Here is a 25,063-nt window from a genome sequence, read left to right on the forward strand (position 1 = left end):
TATCGGAACACATGCTTGATATGAGGTTAAAGATATTTTAATTACGCAATAAAAAAGATGTGACTTCTGATGATTAATATTTTACTATCTGAAATTCATAAGACAAAAAGAGGAGAAGACGAAAAATATATAAACATATGATTCATTTCTTTTTACTATTATCCTTGCAATTTCAAGTAGTTTAAAACAGTTTGCCTTGATTACATGTCCTTTAACCACGTGGAAAAATTTACATTTCTTGCATTATGATAACTTTAATGCATAACACACGTAATGATTAATGCAAAGTATATTTCATTGTTATCATTACTATTATTTCAATTATTATTTCAATTATTATTTCAGTTATTATTTAAATTATTATTTCAATCATTATTTCAATTATTATTTCAATTATTATTTAAAATATTATTTTAATTAGTATTTCAATTACAATTTCAATTATTATTTACATTTTTATTTCAATTATTATTCAAATATTATTTCAATTATTATTTCAATTATTATTTCAATTATTATTTCAATCATTATTTCAATTAATATTTCAATTATTATTTCAGTTATTATTTCAATTATTATTTCAATTATTATTTCAATCATTATTTCAATTATTATTTCAATTATTATTTCAATCATTATTTCAATTATTATTTCAATTATAATTTCAATTATTATTTTAATTAATTATTTCAATCATTATTTCAATTATTATTTCAATTATTATTTCAATCATTATTTCAATTATTATTTCAATTATTATTTCAATCATTATTTCAATTATTATTTCAATTATTATTTTAATTATTATTTCAATTATTATTTCAATTATAATTTCAATCATTATTTCAATTATTATTTCAATTATTATTTTCAGAATTATTTCAATTATTATTTTCATTATTATCATTTCAATTATTATTTCAATTATAATTTCAATTATTATTTCAATAATTACTTCAGTTATTATTTCAATTATTATTTCAATTATTATTTTAATTATTATTTCAATTATAATTTCAATTATTATTTCAATTATTATTTCAATTATTATTTCAATTATAATTTCAATTATTATTTCAATTATTATTTCAATTATAATTTCAATCATAATTTCAATTATTATTTCAATCATTATTTCAATTATTATTTAAATTATAATTTCAATCATTATTTCAATTATTATTTAAATTATTATTTCAATTATTTTTTAAATCATTATTTCAATTATTATTTCAGTCATTATTTCAATTATTGTTTCAATTATTATTTCAATTATTATTTCAATCAATATTTCAATTATTATTTCAATTATTATTTCAATTATTATTTCAATCATTATTTCAATTATTATTTCAATCATTATTTAAATTATTATTTCAATTATTATTTAAATTATTATTTCAATCATTATTTCAATCATTATTTCAATTATTATTTCAATTATTATTTCAATTATTATGTCAATCATTATTTCAATTATTATTTCGATCATTATTTCAATTATTATTTTAATTATTATTTCAATTATTATTTCAATCATTATTTCAATCATCATTTCAATTATTATTTCAATTAATGTTTCAATCATTATTTCAATTATTATTTCAAACATTATTTCAATTATTATTTCAATTATAGTTTCAATTATTATTTCCACCATTATTTCAATTATTATTTCAATTATTATTTCCATCATTATTTCAATTATTATTTCAATTATTATTTCAATTATTATTTCAATTATTATTTCAATTATTATTTCAATTATTATTTCAATTATTATTTCAATTATTATGTCAATCATTATTTCAATTATTATTTCGATCATTATTTCAATTATTATTTTAATTATTATTTCAATTATTATTTCAATCATTATTTCAATCATCATTTCAATTATTATTTCAATTAATGTTTCAATCATTATTTCAATTATTATTTCAAACATTATTTCAATTATTATTTCAATTATAGTTTCAATTATTATTTCCATCATTATTTCAATTATTATTTCAATTATTATTTCCATCATTATTTCAATTATTATTTCAATTATTATTTCAATTATTATTTCAATTATTATTTCAATCATTATTTCAATTATTATTTCAATTATTATTTCAATTATTATTTCAATTATTATTTCTATTATTATTTCAATTATTCTTTCAATCATTATTTCAATCATTATTTCAATCATTATTTCAATCATTATTTCAATTATAATTTCAATAATTATTTCAATTATTATTTCAATTATTATTTCAATTATTATTTCAATCATTGCTTCAAACAATGTTTCAATTATTATTTCAATTATTAATTCAATTATTATTTCACTTAAAATTTCAAGTATTATTTCAATTATTATTTCAATTATTATTTCACTTAAAATTTCAATTATTATTTCAATTATTATTTCAATTATTATTTCAATTATTATTTTCATTATTATTTTTCAATTATTATTTCAGTTATTATTTCAAGTATTATTTCACTCATTATTTCAATTATTATTTCAATTATTATTTCAATCATTATTTCAATCATTTTTTCAATCATTATTTCAATTATTATTTCAATCATTATTTCAATCATTATTTTAATTATTGTTTCAATTATTATTTCAATTATTTTTTTCATTATTATTTACATTATTATTTGGATCATTATTTCAATTATTATTCAAATTATTATTTCAATTATAATTTCAATTTTTATTTCAATTATCACTTCAATTATTATTTAAATTATTGTTTAAACTATTATTTTCATTATTATCATTTCAATTATTTTTTCAATTATTGTTTCAATTATTATTTCAATTATTTTTTAATTATTATTTCAATTATTATTTCAATCATTATTTCAATTAATATTTCAATTATTATTTCAATTATTATTTCAAGTATTATTTTCATTATTATTATTATTAAAATTATTATTTCAATTATCATTTCAGTTATTATTTCAATCATTATTTAAATAATTATTTCAATTATTATTTCTATTATTATTTCAATTATTATTTAAATTACATATTCCATTATTGTTTAAATTAGTTTTTCAATTATTATTTCAACTACTATTTTGATTATTATTATAATTATTATTTAAATTATTATTTTCATTTTATTATTTCAATCATTTTTTTATTGTTTTTATTTCAATGATTATTTTAATAGTTATTATTTTAATTATTATTTCAATTATTATTTAAATTATCATTTTGATTTTTTTTAAATTAATATTTCAATTATTATTTATATTATTAATTAAATTATTTTTTTTATTATTATTTCAATTATTATTTTAATTATTATTGGAATTATTATTTCAATCATTATTTCTATTATAATTTCAATTATTATTTCAATCATTATTTAAATTATTATTTCAATTATTATTTTAATTAGTTTTTCAATTAATATTTCAATTATCATTTCAATTATTATTTCAATCATTATTTCCATTTTTTTTCAATCATTATTTCAATTATAATTTCAATTATTATTTTAATTAATTTTTCAGTTATTATTAAAATCATTATTTCAATTATTATTTCAATTATTGTTTCAATCATTATTTCAATTATTATTTCAATTATTATTTCAATTATTATTTAAATAATCATTTCAATTATTATTTCTATTATTATTCCCATTATTATTCCAATTATTATTTCAATTATTTTTCAATTATTATTTCAATTATTCTTTCAATTATTATTTCAATTATTTTTTCAATTATTATTTCAATTTTTATTTCAATTATTATTTCAATCATTATTTCAATTATCATCTCAATTATTATTTCTATTATTATTCCAATTATTATTTCAATTATTATTTCAATTATTTTTTCAATTATTTTTCCAATTATTGTTTCAATTATTATTTCAATTATTATTTCAATCATTATTTCTATTATTATTTCAATTAATATTTCCATTATTGTTTCAATTATTATTTAAATTATTCATTCCATTATTGTTTAAATTATTTTTTCGATCATTTTTTCAATTATTTTTTTACTTATTATTTCAATTATTATTTCAATTATTATTTTCATTGTTATTGTTTCAATTATTATTTTAATTGTTATTATTTCTATTATTATTTCAATAATTATTTCACTTATTGTTTTCATTGTTATTATTTCAATTATCATTTTCATTAATATTATTTCAATTATTATTTCAATTATTATTTTAATTCTTATTATTTCATTAGTATTTTAATTGTTATTATTTCTATTATTATTTCAATTATTATTTCAATTATTGTTTTCATTGTTATTATTTCCATTATCATTTTGATTGTCATTAGTATAATTATTATTTCAATTATAGTTTCTGTTATTATTATTTCAATTATTATTAAAATTATTGTTCCAATTATTATTTTCATTGCTATTATTTCAATCATTATTATCATTGTTTTCATTTCAATTATTATTTTCATTTTATTGTTTCAATTATTATTTTGGTGATTATTTCAATTATCATTTTTATTATTATTTCAATTATTATTTCAATTATTATTTCAATTATTATTTCAATTATTATTTCAATTATAATGTTTATTTTAATTTCAATTATTATTTAAATCATTATTTCAATTATTATTTTGATAATTATTTAAATTAATATTTCAATTACTATTTTCATTATTATTTCATTCATTGTGTCAATTATTATTTTTATTATTATTTCAATCATTATTTCAATTATTATTTCAATTATTATTTTAATTAATATTTCAATTATTATTTCAATTATTATTTAAATAATTTTTCAATTACTATCACTATTTTTTTTCATTATTATTTCAATCATTATTTCCCTTATTATTTTCATTATTATTCTAATTATTATTTCAATCATTATTTCAATTATTATTTCAATTTTTATTTCAATTATTGTTTTAATTATTATTTCAATTAATGTGTTCATTATTATTTCAATTATTATTTCAACTATTATTTTAATTATTATTTCAATTATCATTTCAATTATTATTTTCATTGTTATTATTTCAATTAATATTTTCGTTATTATGACAGGGTATGGCACGATGGTCTTCTAAGGAAAATTAGATCATATGGAATCACTGGAAGAATTCATAACGTAATTAAATCCTTCTTAAGTAATAGAAAAATCAAAGGTATCCTCGACGGACGTACATCCAAACAATATGACATAAATGCGGGAGTGCCTCAGGGGTCTATCCTTGGACCTCTATTGTTACTGATATTCATAAACGACCTCCCTGATAATATTGTTTCGGAGATGGGTATATTTGCCGATGACACCACTCTCTATAACAGATATGAGGGGAAAACAAATGAACACATATCCAAGAAAATGGCAGAAACACTAGAGGATGACCTCCAATCCGTAGTGGAATGGGGACAAAAATGGTTGGTCTCATTCAATGCTGCTAAGACTAAGCTTGTTTCCTTCAATAACTACAAGAAACCTTCTCTACCACCAATAGCAATGGCCAAGAACACATTGCCTGAAAGTACTTCTTTTAAACTCCTCGGCCTAACGTTTACAGGGAATATGAACTGGAATAGATACATTGAGAGCATTGCCAAGGCTGCTGCAAGGAAGGTTGGCTCCCTCTACCGTGCTAGAAAACTACTTACGCCTGCCAGTATCCTATACCTCTATAAGGCAACCATTCGCCCATCTATGGAGTACTGTTGTCACATCTGGGCTGGTGCATCTGCTGCTTGTCTCTCGCTCCTGGACAGGGTTCAAAAAAGAGTCGCAAACCTGATAGGTCCTGAACTGTCATCTGGGCTTCAACCTCTGTCCCATCGACGAGATGTTGCATCCCTCTGCCTGTTCTACAAATACTTTAATGGTGAATGCTCTGACGAACTGCAAACACTTGTACCTCCCCGACGTAACTACCCCCGACAAACCCGACAAGCTACTAAGTCTCATCCCTTTACAGTGGAGATCCCTAGGTGCAAGAAAGCCTTTTACTCCAATAGTTTCTTCCCCAGAACTGCGGGTCTTTGGAACTCCCTTCCGGGATTCTGCTTTCCCAACTGCAATGATATGCAGAAGTTCAAGTGTAATGTTAACAAACATCTTTCTACTCTTCTCCCTTCATAATGACCCCGCTAATTAATTCCCTAATAGTAGCCCCCTGCTTCAAAGTGGCACTGTGCCTTGTTTGGGGTGAAAATTGAATTAAAAAAAAAAAAAAAAAAAAATTATGTTTTTAATTAGTATTTCAATTATTATTTTAATTCTTATTTCAATTATTATTTCAATTATTATTTTCATTGTTATTATTTCAATCATTATTTTCATTGTTATTATTTCAATTATTATTTTCATTATTATTAATTACATTATTAGTTCAATTTTAATTCCAATCATTGTTTCAATTATTATGTCAAATATTATTTAAATCATTATTTCAATTATTATTTTCATTATTATTTAAATTATTATTTTCATTATTATTATTTTAATTATTATGGTTTTCATTATTATTTCAATTATTATTTCAATCATTATTACAATTATTTTTTCAATTATTATTTCAATTATTATTTCACTCATTATTTCAATTATTATTTCATATATTATTTCAATCATTATTTCAATTATTATTTCAATTATTATTTCAATTATTATTTCAATCATTATTTCAATTATTTTTTCAATTATTACTTTAATTATTATTTCAATTATTATTTCAATTATTATTTCAATTATTATTTCAATCATTATTTCAATCATTTTTTCAATTATTATTTCAATTTTTATTTCAATTATTATTTAAATAATTATTTCAATTATTTTTTCTATTATTATTTTAATTATTCTTTCAATCATTCTTTCAATCATTGTTTCAATGATTATTTCAATTATTATTTCAATCATTATTACAATCATTATTTCAATCATTATTTCAATCATTATTTCAATTATAATTTCAATAATTATTTCAATTATTATTTCAATTATTATTTCAATTATTATTTCAATCATTACTTCAAACAATGTTTCAATTATTATTTCAATTAATATTTCAATTATTATTTCACTTATAATTTCAATTATTATTTCAATTATTATTTCAATTATTATTTTCATTATTATCTTTTCAATTATTATTTCAGTTATTATTTCAAGTATTATTTCAATAATTATGTCAATTATTATTTCAATTATTATTTCAATCATTATTTCAATCATTTTTTCAATCATTATTTCAATTATTATTTCAATCATTTTTTCATTATAATTTCAATCATTATTTCAATTATTATTTTAATTATTATTCAAATAATGATTTCCATTATAATTTCAATTATTATTTCAATTATCATTTCAATTATTATTTAAATTATTGTTTCAATTATTATTTTCATTATTATCATTTCAATTATTTTTTCAATTATTGTTTCAATTATTATTTCAATTATTTTTTAATTATTATTTCAATTATTATTTCAATCATTATTTCAATTATTATTTCAATTATTATTTCAATTATTATTTCAAGTATTATTTTCATTATTATTATTAAAATTATTTTTTCAATTATCATTTCAGTTATTTTTTCAATCATTATTTCAATAATTATTTCAATTATTATTTCAATTATCATTTCAGTTATTATTTCAATCATTGTTTCAATTATTATTTCAATCATTATTTCAATTACTATTTCAATTATCATTTCAATTATCATTTAAATTATTATTTCAATTATTATTTTCATTATGATCATTTTAATTATTTTTTCAATTATTTTTTCAATTATTATTTCAATTATTTTTTAAATTATTATTTCAATTATTTTTTCAATCATTATTGCAATTATTATTTCAAGTATTATTTCAAGTATTATTTTCATTATTATTATTAAAATTATTATTTCAATTATCATTTCAGTTATTATTTCAATCATTATTTCAATCATTATTTTAATTATTATTTCTTATATTATTTCAATTATTATTTCAATTATTATTTCAATTATTATTTCCATTATTGTTTCAATTATTATTTCAATTACATATTCCATTATTGTTTAAATTAGATTTTAAATTATTGTTTCCACTATTATTTTGATCATTATTATAATTATTATTTAAATTATTATTTTCATTGTATTATTTCAATCATTATTTTTATTGTTTTTATTTCAATGATTATTTTCATAGTTATTATTTTAATTATTATTTCAATTATTATTTAAATTATCATTTTGATTTTTTTTTAATTAATATTTCAATTATTGTTTCAATTATTATTTAAATTATTATTTTTATTATTATTTCAATTATTATTTTAATTATTATTGGAATTATTATGACAATTATTATTTTTATTATAATTTCAAGTATTATTATTCAATCATTATTTCAATTATTATTTCAATTATTATTTTAATTATTATTTCAATTATTATTTCAATTATAATTTCAATTATTATTTCAATCATTATTTCCATTTTTTTTCAATCATTATTTCAATTATAATTTTAATTATTATTTTAATTAATTTTTCAGTTATTATTAAAATCATTATTTCAATTATTATTTCAATTATTGTTTCAATCATTATTTCAATTATTATTTCTATTTTTATTCCAATTATTATTTCAATTATTATTTCAATTATTTTTTCAATTATTATTTCAATTTTTATTTCAATTATTATTTCAATTATTTTTTCAATTATTATTTCAATTATTTTTTCAATTATTATTCCAATTATTATTTCAATTATTATTTCAGTTATTATTTCAATCATTGTTTCAATTATTATTTTAATTATTATTTCAATTAATATTTCAATCATTATTTCAATTATTATTTCAATAATTATTTCTATTATTATTTCAATTAATATTTCTATTATTGTTTCAATTATTATTTCAATTATTCATTCCATTATTGTTTAAATTATTTTTTCAATTATTGTTTCAATTATTTTTTCAATTATTATTTCAATTATTATTTCAATTATTATTTTCATTGTTATTATTTCAATTATCATTTTCATTAATATTATTTCAATTAATATTTCAATTATTATTTTCATTGGTATTATTTCAATCATTATTGTTGTTTTTTATGCAATTATTATTTTTATTGTTATTATTTTAATTATTATTTCAATTATTATTTCAATTATTATTTTAATTCTTATTAATTCAATTATTATTTTAATTGTAATTATTTCTATTATTATTTCAATTATTATTTCAATTATTGTTTTCATTGTTATTATTTCCATTATCATTTTGATTGTAATTAGTATAATTATTATTTCAATTATAATTTCTATTGTTATTATTTCAATTATTATTTAAATTATTGTTCCAATTATTATTTTCATTGCTATTACTTCAATCATTATTATCATTGTTTTCATTTCAATTATTATTTTCATTTTTATTATTTCAATTATTATTTTAATAACTATTTTCATTTAAGTTATTTCAATTATTATTTAAGTTTTTATTTCAATTATTATTTCAATTAATGTTTTCAATCATTATTTCAATTATTATTACAATTATTATGCCAATTATTATTTAAATCATTATTTCAATTATAGTATCTTTTATTATTTCAATTATGATTTCAATTATTATTTCCAATATTTTTTTATCAATTATTATTTACATTATTATTTCAATTATAATTTCAATTATTTTTTCAATTATTATTTCAATTATTATTTCAATTATTATTTTAATTATTATTTCAATTATGATTTCTATTATTATTTCAATCATTATTTCAATTTTTATTTAAATTATTATTTCAATTATTATTTCAATTAATATTTCAATTATTATTTTGGTGATTAGTTCAATTATTATTTTTATTATTATTTCAATTATTATTTCAATTATTATTTCAATTATTATTTCAATTATAATGTTTTTTTTATTTCAATTATTATTTCAATTATTATTTAAATTATTATTTCAATTATTATTTTGATTATTATTTAAATTAGTATTTCAATTACTATTTTCATTATTATTTCATTCATTGTGTCAATTATTTTTTTTATTATTATTTCAATCATTATTTCAATTATTATTTCAATTATTATTTTAATTATTATTTCAATTATTATTTCAATTAATATTTAAATAATTTTTTTCAATTAATATCTCTATTTTTTTTTCATTAATATTTCAATCATTATTTCCTTTATTATTTTCATTATTATTTCAATCATTATTTCAATTATTATTTCAATTATGATTTCAATTATTGTTTTAATTATTATTTCAATTATTATGTTCATTATTATTTCAATTTTTATTTCAATTATTATTTTAATTATTATTTCAATTATTATTTCAATTATTATTTTCATTGTTATTATTTCAATTATTATTTTCATTGTTATTATTTCAATTATTATTTTCATTGTTATTATTTCAATTATTATTTTCATTATTATTAATTACATTATTAGTTCAATTTTAATTCCAATCATTATTTCAATTATTATTTCAAATATTGTTTAAATCATTATTTCAATTATTATTTTCATTATTATTTCAATTATTATTTTCATTATTATTATTTTAATTATTATGGTTTTCATTATTATTTCAATTATTATTTCAATCATTATTTCAATTATTATTTTAATTAATATTTCAATTATTCTTTCAATTATTATTTCAATCATAATTTCAATTATTATTTCAATCATTATTTCAATTATTATTTCAAATATTATTTCAATTATAATTTTTATTTTTGTTTCAATTATTAGTTTCATTATTATTATTTCAATTATTATTTCAAATATTATTTCGATTATAATTTCAATTATAATTTCAATTATTATTTCAATTTTTATTTCAATCATTATTTCAATTATTGTTTCAATTATTATTTCAATTATTATTTCAATTATTTGCATTATTGATAATATTTATATTATTGATATATAGTAAGTTTTTATTTCCAAACAGAATTACATAATATAGTTTATTGCAGACATTTTGTATTCTGCTTCTCCACACACACACACACACACACACACACACACACACACACACACACACACACACACACACACACGCACACACACACACACATACATATATATATATATATATATATATATATATATATATATATATATATATATATATACTAACGGGGTGACTCGACGTTGTCCGGATTTGACTGATTGTCAAGGAATGTTTTACACTTTTATATTTTTATTGCCATCAAAATCGAAGAAATCGCCCATTTTTCTATTAAATCGATTTGTTGCTATTGGGGGCCCTACCTGATGCACGTAGACAAAGCTTCACGTACCTGTCGCAATGACTAAGCTTACAATATATTGTATTCTACAGTGTACTGAAGAGAACCTACTGTTTATTTTATAAAATTATTGTATTTTACATTAAAGTTTTAAATGCTAACTCAAGTATCATGCTTCAATTTGGATCTAAAAAAACATTCATTCCGATCGCGCCCCTGTCATAGCAAAGAACGAAGTGTTCAGTTTATATGCCTGGAATTATCAATTGTGCAATGATAATGGCTTGAGTATAAGTTCAAAATAAAAAAAAGTCAAATATCCAGTTGAAATTGTGCTTTAGCAGAAACGTTCATTTTAAACGCGTCCCTGTCAAAGAATCTGCTGTTGATTTTATATGTTGTCCTCCCGACTTGTGTGATAATATAACTTTTTAAATGCACTTGAGATGTTGTTTACTTTGGTCAATATCGTATGTTCTTCTTTCATCGGATTTTTTTTTACATAGGCATCACCACTTATCAAGGCCGATAGGCCACTCAAGGATAAGGGTTAAAGAGCGTAGAGTAGTCAAAAGGACAATATAGTAATCGATAGTAATGGAAGTTCGGTAAATTTGCTAACTCAAGTGGGACGGCTCATCAGAAACTTGTTCACGTTGGACTTGAAGATTTCGATTATAACTTATCAACACTTATAAAAGACATTCCGACATAAAACCGACCGAAGGAATCTGTCAATCACATAAAGTACCTTCGTGTAAAATTAAATAAAAAATCGGACAAACCGTTTTCGAGTCCGCAGGGAATAAACTCACGGACACACGAACACAAAAATTTTCTTTTATTTATATAATAGTCATATATATATATATATATATATATATATATATATATATATATATATATATATATATATATATATAACTACTTCATTTACTATCAGGAACAGGTCAACCAGAGGTCAAATAGGCCTTTGTCTGTTAAGTGCATGTTCATTAGCGGATAGGAAGGGCGCGGTGGATACTAGAAAGTTGATTGGCTAACTAAAATCTCAATAGAATGTGCGTATATAAAAACGACAGACAACCACAAAATTCGCGCATATGCCTGAAGAGTCCTAGAGTGGACGAAACGCTGAATATTCAGTGTAGCTTATTCGCCATATATATTTTATAACTTACTAACTAGCTCTACCTACGTATTGAGCACTTTTGAAGTAAATACTTAAAGTTTACGCATAAACTTATACTTTCGTATATTGATTTTATGTGAGTAAATGAAGTAGTTATATATATATATATATATATATATATATATAGAGAGAGAGAGAGAGAGAGAGAGAGAAAGCGAGAGCGAGAGAGAGTAAGAGAGGGAGAGAGAGGGGGAGAGACATATTTAGATTGATCGATAGAAGTATATTTATTCAAACATTTTATCTACATTTGTTCATACATATCTGTTGCAATCCCTTTAAAGATACAGCGTTTTCAGGATAGATCTTTTCATTAAAGATGTTGCAGCAAATAAACTTATGACCCCGTGTAGCCAATAATGTGTTTATAAATAAATATTGTATAATACGCTCCCCTCGTCATTAAGCACTTTTTGATAAACACTAAGGTTTCAGTAATGTATATCTATAACACTACAATATAATTATCTATTTAAATGTATGTATGTATGTATGTATGTATGTATGTATGTATGTATGTATGCCTAAAGCTTCCGAGAGAAGCGACGGTTTCTCACCAGATTGATGTAATTTTAGAGCTCGACGCTTCGGACGACAAATATCGAAAAATTGGCCATAAACACTTATTCCTTCACTCTCAACCGGGCACTTTTCCTAAAGAAGGGATAACTTTTTTCGCCGATTTTTCCGAAAGTCATCTCCGCTTTTTGATTTACTAGCCTTAATTTAAACCTTCTCTACTTCCGTTTCGGCGAGGGATGCAAGTATTTTTTTTTTCGCATTCTTTTTCTCCTCCGCGGTACGGGTTCGAGCCTGCCTGCCTACTACCACTTTTTTTTTTTGTTTTTTGCTTAACACACACCTGCAGATACCCTAACCCTAACACCGGGAACCCAGGCTAGTATATATATATATATATAAATATATATATATATATATATATATATAATATATATATATATATATATATATATATATATATATATATATATATATATATATATATATATATATATATAAGACAGGGTACGTTTGCACATATCAGTTCAATGTATGAGTCAGGTAGTTATTATGCGAGTGGGTAATCAGCATGGATAGATTTCAAAATGTTACTTCGATCAATAGACGCAGATGTGTAACATTAAATGACATCGAAACGTTTGGATATTGGCATTTTTATTTGTGAATATGCTTCTATGCGTAGGTGTGAGCGTGGGCTCGTATTTCTCCGAATTCATAAGTTGCGCTTGTTTTACTTTGTCTTTGGATGACAAATCAAAAATTAATGTCTTTTCTTCTTACCGTGCCTGCCCTAAATATTCACCCGAATTACCGCTCGTGACCAAATGTGGTTTTGCATCATGAGACCGATTTTCTGTAGGAGAATTTGATTGTCGTACCAATCCCTTAAATTTTTGAATAGAAAATTTAATTCTTTTTCTGTTTGATTCTCTTTAGCTTTTGCATTAGCGTTCGAATTTCTATTTTAATTTATTTTTTGTTGCGTTTTTTTGTTTCTTTCTGCTTTCTTTTTTCTTTCTTTCTTTTTATTTTTTCTCATCTTCTTTTATTTTCTTACTTGTTTTGTTCCGTCGTTTTTTCTTTCTTCTTAAACTTCTTATTAGCAACCATTGTTTTCTTTATTGTTTTTCTTCTTACTCTCTTTTCACTTTTTGTCTCTACAATCTCTCTAGATACTTTCTCATCTTTTTTGTATCATTTGTAAAAAATCATCATTTTGTTGTCCTCATCTTTTTTGCCTCCTTTTTTTTCTTTACTGTTTTTATGTTCATTTCTTATTTCTTCTTTTGGGATTTGTTTCCGGTTTTTATTTGCTTTTTTTTTTGTCTCAAGATTTTCCCGATTTTCCCGCTCTTTCTCTTTGTTCAGCGACATAACGTATCGAACTATTCTTTGCGTATACCAATTCTCGCCTACATTCTATATTTTCATTAATTAACCTGTTTTCTGTTTGTTTCACTGATTAGTCTTTCTTTTTTCTTGTATTTCTTCTTTATCTTTTATCCCTTTATCTTTCTTTTCTTCTTTTTTTTCTGTTTCTTTCATTTCTACATCGTTATCTTCTTTCTTATTTTCTTATTACGTCTTTCTCTTCTTGCTCTTCATCTTCTTTCTTGTCTCTTTTGAATCAAACTCTATTGTCGAGCGAAATGGAGGGAAACGCTCACAGTGCAAAATCTTGCGGTTTGTTCTGCCACTCCTACGCAAGGGCACGAGTCGTGCAGATATTTTTATCGAGATTCCATTCGGCTGATTAAATAGTTTTGCAATCGACGTAAATTCAAATATTTCCTTCGCCCATGTTTAGGCGTCTTTCCATACGCCGGTTTCATTACGACTCTAATGGACGTCGGCGACAAAGTACAACAATCGACACATGGGGACAGGAATACGTTCCGTTTGGTAAACAACTTACATTTTACCAGTCTGGGCCGCCAGTTTTTCCCCCTTAGACAGAGTCTGAAAAAGAGTATACAATTTAATAGGTCCCGCACTGTCGGCCAAACTCTAACCTCTGTCCCATCGCTACAATGTTGCATCCCTGTGTCTGTTTTACAAGCCCTTTAATGAAATGTGCCACGATAAACGCACAACACTCGTGCAGCTTCGACATACTCCCGACTTACAAGCAAAATCTTATCCCTTAACTATTGAGATTCATAGATACCGGAAAACCTTTTATTCTAATAGTTTTCTTTTTCTTTCGAACTGCTTGATTTTAGGAATTCCCTTCATGTTTCCTGCTTTAATAAACTGATTTGAGAAGATTAAATCTAATGTGAATAAACATCTCGCTGCACACTTCGCCACAATTCCCTGTTATAGACGTTCCAACGATTTGTTTTGTTTCGTATGAAAAAAAATCCCTCATCACAAGACATTCACAATTAGCGAAACAGAAAATAATGCTCGCATTTTATTTACGTTTTTATCACTGTCGATACCAACGATAAACTTGGTGACGCGTCTGGAAATAACTAAAGTCATCACAACTTTTGGAAACAGTTAAGCGAAGTTAAACCCTTCATGGATCTATTTTTGGTGCTAGTTTAAAAATTGTTAATAATATCAAATATCTTTCAACCCATACGTAAGATAGCAACTTGCGTTTACTTAATTGTATGCGACGAACATTTCACAATAGATATGGTGCTTCTTTAATGACAGCTAACTTGCCTTAAATATTTAAAGTAAACTTAGCCATTTTTGTAGTAAAAGGCGATGCTTTATTTTCCACAGGTTAATGGGTTTATTCATCAAGTTCAGGATCCAGGGTGATTTGCCACAAAGGTAAGTGATTTCTTTTAGACTAATTAGACACAAGTAACTCAGCAAAGCAACGCTTTGCTTTTAGTTAAATGATTACGATGAATGTTGAGCGATAAGGCGAATCAACGTGAAATATTTTTAGAACATCGTAATTATCTCACACATGTCGGTGTAATTTTGAATCGTTTTCCAACGATCGATGAGGTATCCTGCATGAGTGTAGTTCTAATTGAACTTAACATCCTTAAACATATGCACACGTAAATATATACTCATATACTCTATATCTCAATATCTCAATATATATATATATATATATATATAATGTTAAGTGCACTTATCCTGTATAACGTGTAAATGCTCATCAACACATGAATAGATACGCACATAAATATACTATACATATTTACACACACACACACACACATATATATATATACAAAGCAATACAATTGTGCGCTGATGTATATTCACATAAATACACACACATACACACACATATATATATAAATATAAATATATATATATATATATATATATAAATATATATATATATATATATATTTAAAGGTAAAAATTATCGATATATTTGCACCTAACGAAATAATAAGATGCTCAATATCAGAAGATGAAGCAATTAACAAACAAGATATTAATTCTGATTCCTTTTTTCATATTTAATATATATACATATATATATATATATATATATATATATATATATATAGAGAGAGAGAGAGAGAGAGAGAGAGAGAGATGAAAAAAGAGACATTAAAATATATCTATAAAAATATTTGCATGCATATTTATAAATATAAGAGAACGATATATCACAATAACAATATTGATTGTTTCCTGTTTTTTTTTAGCGAAGCTTGTCATGATATAGATTTAGAAAGTAAATGTCTTGTCATGCTGAAATGCGCTTTGGCCTGACGAGTCGTTTCGAGTATGAACAGCGAAAGATTCTTTGTTGTTAAATATACAATATATATATATATATATATATATATATATATATATATATACAGATACAGATATATATATATATATATATATATATATATATATATATATATATATAGAGAGAGAGAGAGAGAGAGAGAGAGAGAGAGATCAAAATTATTTTCAACCACATTTCCCATATTGCGCAAAAAACTGTCATTGTCTGGCAGCTTAATGAGAACTATATTATCTGGCGGGAAGAAATATCGACTCGTCTCGAATAACAAAGAAATGCTGCATTCTGATTGGTCACTTTAATGATACACGCAGCAGTTTAGTCACTTTCTGTTTCTGAATGAAAACCGGCTTCCATTCATACATTTTTTTTTATTCCATACATTTCATTCAGAAAATCTATTTTTTCTGTTAGTTTTTTTTTCAACAAATTCTGAAATATATTTTAAACATAAAGATAACACGATCTTCCATTTTAGAAAATAATGGATTAGTGTTTGACTCAGATAATAATTTTAGACTTTTATTCATAAACCCGTATTTAAAAAAAAAGAAAGAATATTACTTAAACAATAGAGTTAGCAATAACACTAAGGTTATACTCTTTCCGTTTCATTTTGAAATAACGACCTTAAGAAACGACGAAAGAATATAACTTATATGTAGATATATGACTAAAATATTAATTAAAATTTAACTAAAAGAGTCATATAATAGAATAGTTTTTTTTTTTTCATTAATATATTTTTCCACGGAATAATGTAAATTTTTAATTCTGATATTTTATTATTATAGAGTGGATCATTGTTTTCTAACTTATTTCAGGCGACAATGTAAGATATTTGAGATTGTTGTCTGACTTATTATTTATTTTCTCTGTTGATCCCATTACTTGAAATATTTTCGATCGGATACTTATACATATGTATATATGTATATTTCTCTCTCTCTCTCTCTCTCTCTCTCTCTCTCTCTCTATATATATATATATATATATATATATATATATATATATATATATATATATATATATAGAGAGAGAGAGAGAGAGAGAGAGAGCTTATTGCGTAAGAGGAAAAGAGAGAGTTCAATTCCACAAGAGGAGACATCTGGATAATGCCAAGCTCATTGTTGGCCTTATATATATATATATATATATATATATATATATATATATATATATATATATATATATATATATATATATGTGTGTGTGTGTGTGTGTGTGTGTGTGTATATATATAATATGTATATATGTATATGTATATATATGTATATATATAAATATATATATATGTGTGTGTGTGTGTGTGTGTGTGTTTGTGTGTGTGTGTGTGTGTGAGAATTTTTTAATTGTCAGTCACTCTTGCTTAAGCATCGGTTGAATGTGTTCACTGCTTTTACTCATAGTTGCGTTTTACATTTCGCGTGGAAAAACAATGAAATTAAAAGAAATTGATTTCTTTATTTTTCTTTTTGTCAATTCACTTAGGCAGAGGCATTATGATTACATAATTTTATTGTACGAGTGGAAACAAAACTATAGTTGAAAATGTTTTACACACACACACACACACACACACACACACACACACACACACACACACACATATATATATATATATATATATATATATATATATATATATAGTTTTGGAAGTTTCTTTAAAACTTTAAAACAAAACAAAAAAATGTATTTCGTTAGAACATTATTTTGTCAGTAATCATTTTCTCGTACCGCTGTATAGTTTTACTTACCATGAACAAACAATAGTACAATTATTCTTAAAGAGATTATCATTTGTTTTCCAATAAGCACTGTTTCGAGTATATATACTCACACACACACACACACACACACACACACACACACACATATATATATATATATATATATATATGAGGCGGGAGAAAAACCTAGAATCTTAATAAAGCAGGTAAATGTCTTGTTTTTGATGTTTTATCCTGTCTTTAATTTTTTTTCCTATTCATGGAACACCTTTCTTCTACGGAATTTAAATTATTTCGATTCTAGCTGATGGCACGATGTCATTAAACAAAAAAAAACAAAAAAACTTTAGCAGTTAAATATGTTGGCATTATTAGAAAGTAAAGTCCAAAGAAAGAATTCTGAACCGCTATGCTCTCTTTCTTGCAATTCTCGGTGTCAAACCCCAGCGCACATCTGTCAGAACTTACTTATGCCAAAGAGACACATGATCGCTCTCTCGCTCTCTGTCTCCCCCCCTCTCTCTCTCTCTCTCTCTCTCTCTCTCTCTCTCTCTCTCTCTCTGACACACAGGTTTTTATTTGAAATATCGAATGCATCTCATTTGCATATTTCCTTCTAAATCTCATTACTTCACGTGACAACCAGTCTATAAATAGCTAGAGCGGCCATTTTTATCCTTTTCATGAAACGGACACCACGTTATACAAAGTCAATCAAAACTTTCGCTCTCATATGTTTAATTTATTTATAAATGCGAATACCTGCATGATTTTTAATATATTTAAACGCATTTTACGGCAGGCGGAATCAAAATATTTATTTACAGGCTGGAATAAATATAACATGTCTGTTAATTTTATTTACAGATTTGTTACTGTATGTTAAGATGATAAATATATTTTGACAATTAATATTTGCCGGAAATCCCTCAGAACAAAAACAAAAGTCAAGAAAATACATTAAGGAAATCTGCCACGACAGGGGACAGGTTCTAAATGCAGTTTTGATAAGAAAAACTTACTAAAGTGTCGGGTTCCTGCATTCTGTTTTTATTTGTTTCAAAGTAATACGTAAATATCACTGGAGACTCTGACATTGGAAATATTTATATTCCAATCTAAATTTAATAATGCGTTTTATTTCTTTAAATTAAATTATTACTCTTATTCCATTTAGATATTATTTTTTCCTCTAAATAGCTTTTCCTTTATTTTTAACAACGTCTTTCTTTTTCTATAAATGATTTATCTTTTTTTTCTTTTGTAAAAAAATAAGATAGAGACATCCTACATATCTTTCCGTTTTATTAATTCATCGATTAGATTAACAATGATTAATTTCAAACCAAAATACTAAAGTTTTCGAATGCGTGTTTTGTGTTCTTTATAAAGGTTTCCTTACATATTTACTAAATTCAAATATTTTAAAGAAAATTATGACAACACAAAATAGAGGTTTATTTTAATACAAAATAGAAATATTCGTAACAAATAAAATAATTATTTAAATTTTGAGAAAACAAACATTAATTTAAATTACACTTTTAAAATAATTTGTTTCTCTGATTAAAATGCAAATTTTGTCAGTATTTTTACATAAGCTACAACTCACCGTCCACATTCCTCAACTTTTATAAGTATTCGCGTATGCTGACAACGAATATCACCATTAAATTCGGGGCTGAAAAGTGGTTTGCCAGATATATAAACATTTGTTATCCAACGTAAAAGCCAATGTAATTCCTGGCAGCCATTTTTTCACAACCGAGGAATTAGTAATGCGCTTGCGTAATGGCTTTTGGAATAAATAGCCTCCAACCTCCCTATGTTATATAACAGCTCTCGGAATCAGCACCTGTAACCTTTCCGTGTTAAGAACGGCTTTCGGAATAAACACCCCTAATCTCCCTATATAAAGAAACGGCTTACGAAATAAACACCCCCGATCTCGCCATGTTAAGAACGGCTTTCGGAACAAATACCTACCCTGCCTACGTTAAGAACTGCTTTCGATTTAAACACCTCATTTTTTCCGTGTGGGTGTAAAAACATTTGCTTTTTCGTCTATTTCAGTTACACACATATGCATTACTCACTAATCTGTTGTGAAAACAAAATGGCTGACAGGGATTACATTAGATTTTACGTTGGATATCATATGATTTCATATCTGGTAAACGACTAGTCAGCCTAAAATTTGTCAGCATACTCGAAAACCTATAAAAGTCGATATTTACAATTCAAAAACACTAGACTAAAATAAACAAATGAAAGTTTGACACGAAAGCAAATATCCAAACAAAAACAGTTTTTGTCCTTCCCATTATTTTTAAACAAAATTCAATAAAATTTGAATTTGCTCAAAAGCAATAAAGTTTATGTTCGTCCAATCAGCGCCGGCAGAAGTGTCAAGCGACAGTTGCCAAGTCATTATTACATTTTAAGTGTAATTCTATTCTTTTTACACCGAATTCCGAAATCATCTCACACCAGAACTTTACATTATTATCAATATGTAATTATGATATTATTATAAGTTACCATTAGAATGGTAATAAAGAGAGATAGGTCGAACAAAACGTTATAGTCTTCATTAAGTGACTTATATATAAAACAAAATGCTGCTGACCTTGGGAACCGAACTTTTGATTCTGTCTCGAATATTTCCTTTCCATTTTAAATATCATATAGAAGTCAGATGTTTCTGCAATACTGCGTGGTAACCACGTTTGTGGTTTTCAGTTTGGAGAATATTATTATGAGGGCACATTTATTTGATGTTCAGTCTACAGGGCTTTTCTCAAATCACCTACTTTTCATTGGCACTGGTTCAATAACATTGAATAGAGATCTTCAATTGCACTAATTACCATGTGGTAAGACGGTAAATTCAATTGGTGACCTGCTGACTAAGGTTTTCACAAATATTGCTCAAAATTTCTGCGATGTTGGATTATTTTGTTAAAGAGAAATCTAGACCCCTAGAAATGATGCTGTTGATATGATCAATTAGAATCTTTTGCAAGAGTTATAAATTCATTTTATTTTGGATCAGGCAGTAAAGTTACCTGTAGAAGTCACTACAACTGCCTGAAATGTCACAAAATAAATTTATATTGAAGAAAGGAGCTCCTGTTATTTTGTTAAGAAATCTTGATCCACTTAAAATGTGTAATGGCATACGTTTAGCAATCAAATCCTTGAAAACTAATGCTCTGGAAGACATTGTAATGACTGAAAATTTTAAATGTGTTAATTTCTCAGATTCCCCTTATTCCTTCCGATATGCCGTTTCAATTCAAACTTTTACAATTTCCAATAAAATTAGTTTTGTCATACCTATAAATAAAGCTCAAAGACGAACTCTCAAATTTGTAGGACTTAATCTTCAGAAGCATTGCTTTTCTCATAGCAAGTTTTATGTTGGTTGCTCACGCATTGGAAGTCATAGAAAACTCTACATTTACAAACCTGTTTGATGCAACACCCAAAATGTTGTTTATGTATCAGTTCTTCAAAATTAATACTACAGGTACATCTATCAGTGTTTACATATGCACTACTGAAAACATAATTTTAATTTTTTCATTAACAGAATAGGTTACTAATTCCATCTTTATATATATTTTACATTAAATAGTTATAACAAAAGAAGATTTAACAGTTTACAGACATGCATAACAGTTTATGAAATAATAATTGCAATGTGTGCCGTATAATTTGAAAGAAGTATGACCGAAAGAAAATAATACATTTTTACTGCTTCTACTTCATGGGCTGGGGGAAAGAAACGGTTATCAATTAATGTTTCGTGTAAACAATAAGGTAATTAGGAATATTCAAATCTATAAAATACAACATGGCAACGCCAGGTACTTCAGCTAGTATTTTTATAAAAGTTTTAGATTGTCGTAAGGAATGCGAATAAGTTGAACTTCAAATGATAAGTAAGTTGCTTAAGGGAATAGAATAATTGGTTAAGCAATAAAGAGGAAGAACGACAAGAGAGGCACTTCTGTACTTTTATTTTACTAGTTCTTTTCTCTAAACGAAAAGGCCTATTTTTTGAAACGCCGTCGATTATTGTTGTACTACCTGTTTTTGAACATTAGATTCTGTCAACTTAAATTTGCATCATCTACTTTCATTCATATGTTTATGTTCGATATAGAATATTGACCAGTTTTTCTAGATTGGATTGCTTTTGTACGTGTTCATTTTTTATATTAATATTATTATTATATTATGATATTATTTATATTTGTGCATGGCTATTTTGAAAAAGATTATGTACATTACACACACATATAAGTAAATATACATATCTATAAATATATATATATATATATATATATATATATATATATATATGTGTGTGTGTGTGTGTGTGTGTATGTGTGTCATGGTATCTAATATAAAAAATAACTATTTCATAAAGATCATGTTTTACAAACTATGAGAAAATAAATATATTCTGTTTTCAGACCAAATGTATGCATTACTGTATGTATTTATATTGTTTAACTATATACGCTTAATTCAAAGAAGTCATTCTAAAAAAATGAATGGGGTCAATGTTTTGTTGTCCTATATCAATCAAGCGTCCGAATGACAGAAACTTGTCAAAAGCAACCTTGTATTGTTGATGCGATCATTTCCAAACTCTGACGATCTGTCTTGTCCCTACATAACGCACCTGCATCCGCCGGATGGATATATATATATATATATATATATATATATATATATATATATATATATAGATGAATGCATATATATATATATATATATATATATACACGTTTAGCATTTCATAACAATATATAAAATATAAATATTTTAGATGATAATGTTTTTCGAAGGGGCATACCAGCAATATACGATAAATATTTCAAATTTTGAAATTCAACTTATCAATAATGATTGATAGCCAACTGGACAATGTTGACCACGAAGCCGTGGGAAAATATAATCTACATAATAGATGTTTCGCTATTATGGTAAGCTGCATGAATGTAGATTATATTTTAATTTGTCCGTTCATCCATGAAACAAGTGCTATATAATTTTAAAACATTATGTTTTGCATAAGAATGAAAATACTTTAAGAAATTTAAGCAATATACTTTAATCAATCATTTATTTTATCCGTGTTGCTTAATGGCATAAGTACATAGATGAAGGAAGAATTGCAAAATAAAGGGCTAATAATCGGGAAATAAAATAATTAAAATGGTGCTTTTGAAGATGAAAGAACAATTATTTCAATATCGGAATCTAACTTGAGAGAAGGGATAAAATAAATAAATACAAACACAATTCCGTTAAAAGAAACGACCAATGTCCGCCCACCCCACCGCCTTATTAAAGTACGTACCAATGTCAAACCAAAAGCAAACACGTTCTCCGACCACTCATCACGCGCATTAAAATTGAAAATTGAATTTTGTCGAGATAAAAGATAAAACTTTTACTTTTTTTTCATCCATTATTTTATACTCAATAATTTTCATTCATATTGAGGTCTGAAAGTTTTCCTTTTCTTTCTATTTTTTTTTTTTGACAAAATGTGTTCCAAAAATCTCCAGGCCCACAAGATCATGTGTATCTGTTTTTTTTTCTTTGTTTTTTTTTTTTAATGTCTGGAATTAAATCCGTCGCCCACAATAACAGAAATAAATATTTTCTAGATGTAGATTTTAAAAATGGTTGCCTATTTTGACTCGAAGATCACTGCTTATATCTATTCTGCATTTTCAATTCGCCTGATATCTCTGAATAATTCCTTAACTCCTTCATTAATACTGCATCTTAGTTCAAACTATTTCTATTATTTCAAATTAATACAAAATAATAAGCATGTTCACGATGTTTCTACATAATTACGTTTCCATATTTTACGCTTAATATAATGGGAACTTATCACTAATATTATTTTATTATTTAAAACGTGGAAGAACTTTAAGTAAAATACTTATATTCTATATTTATATATTTGTATCAATATTAAGTTGATATCATATGTGGATGACTTTTATCTATATTTATATCTATTAGATGTATACTTATTGCCAGTAATTTATACCTATATTTGGTAATGCATCTATATTGAAATGGTACTTTAATTCATAGGGTATGTCTGTATTTAAAACAAAAAAGAGGATAATCCTTAGTTCTTTCTTTCTCTTTTTGTAGATTTAAGTATGCAGTCTTTTGCATGAAAACTAAGCTTAACATCCTAAAATCATTTGGAATCTTACTTAAACATCTCGCGTTGTTCTTATCTTACTGTTAATGTTTAAAACTATATTCTATTTTTCCTTTAAATTCGATACAAATTTTCTCCCCATACTTTTTACTTAACTACCTTTGTTTCACTTAATCGAGAAGAGAAGTATATTAAATTCTATTTTAATTATTTTGAGAAACCTAACTTTTATGTATATACTAATATCTTTACTACTAACTGCATCAATGCTAACTACCCATGTGGGGGCGCAGAAATACTTGGTTTAGAACCCAGGTGCGGGGCTACGTTTCTCAGTGCTGATGGACTCGAAGATTTCCTCAGGTTATCCCTCTAGAAGCAAAACTCCGATG

At 23.7% G+C, this 25,063-nt stretch overlaps 1 long non-coding RNA gene across 2 annotated transcripts in view; it reads left to right on the forward strand.

Moving 5' to 3' along the window:
* Positions 1 to 25,063, forward strand: part of LOC145284970 (uncharacterized) — a 248,611-nt gene that overhangs the window by 164,586 nt on the left and 58,962 nt on the right. For both annotated transcript variants that reach the window (XR_013868913.1, XR_013868912.1), the window contains exon 3: positions 15,743 to 15,793. This is a non-coding gene — a long non-coding RNA (uncharacterized LOC145284970). The remainder of the gene's footprint in view (positions 1 to 15,742; positions 15,794 to 25,063) is intronic.

Source organism: Euprymna scolopes, chromosome 9, assembly GCF_053919585.1.
Source record: "Euprymna scolopes isolate OS-2025 chromosome 9, ASM5391958v1, whole genome shotgun sequence".
Taxonomy (NCBI): Eukaryota; Metazoa; Mollusca; class Cephalopoda; order Sepiida; family Sepiolidae; genus Euprymna; species Euprymna scolopes.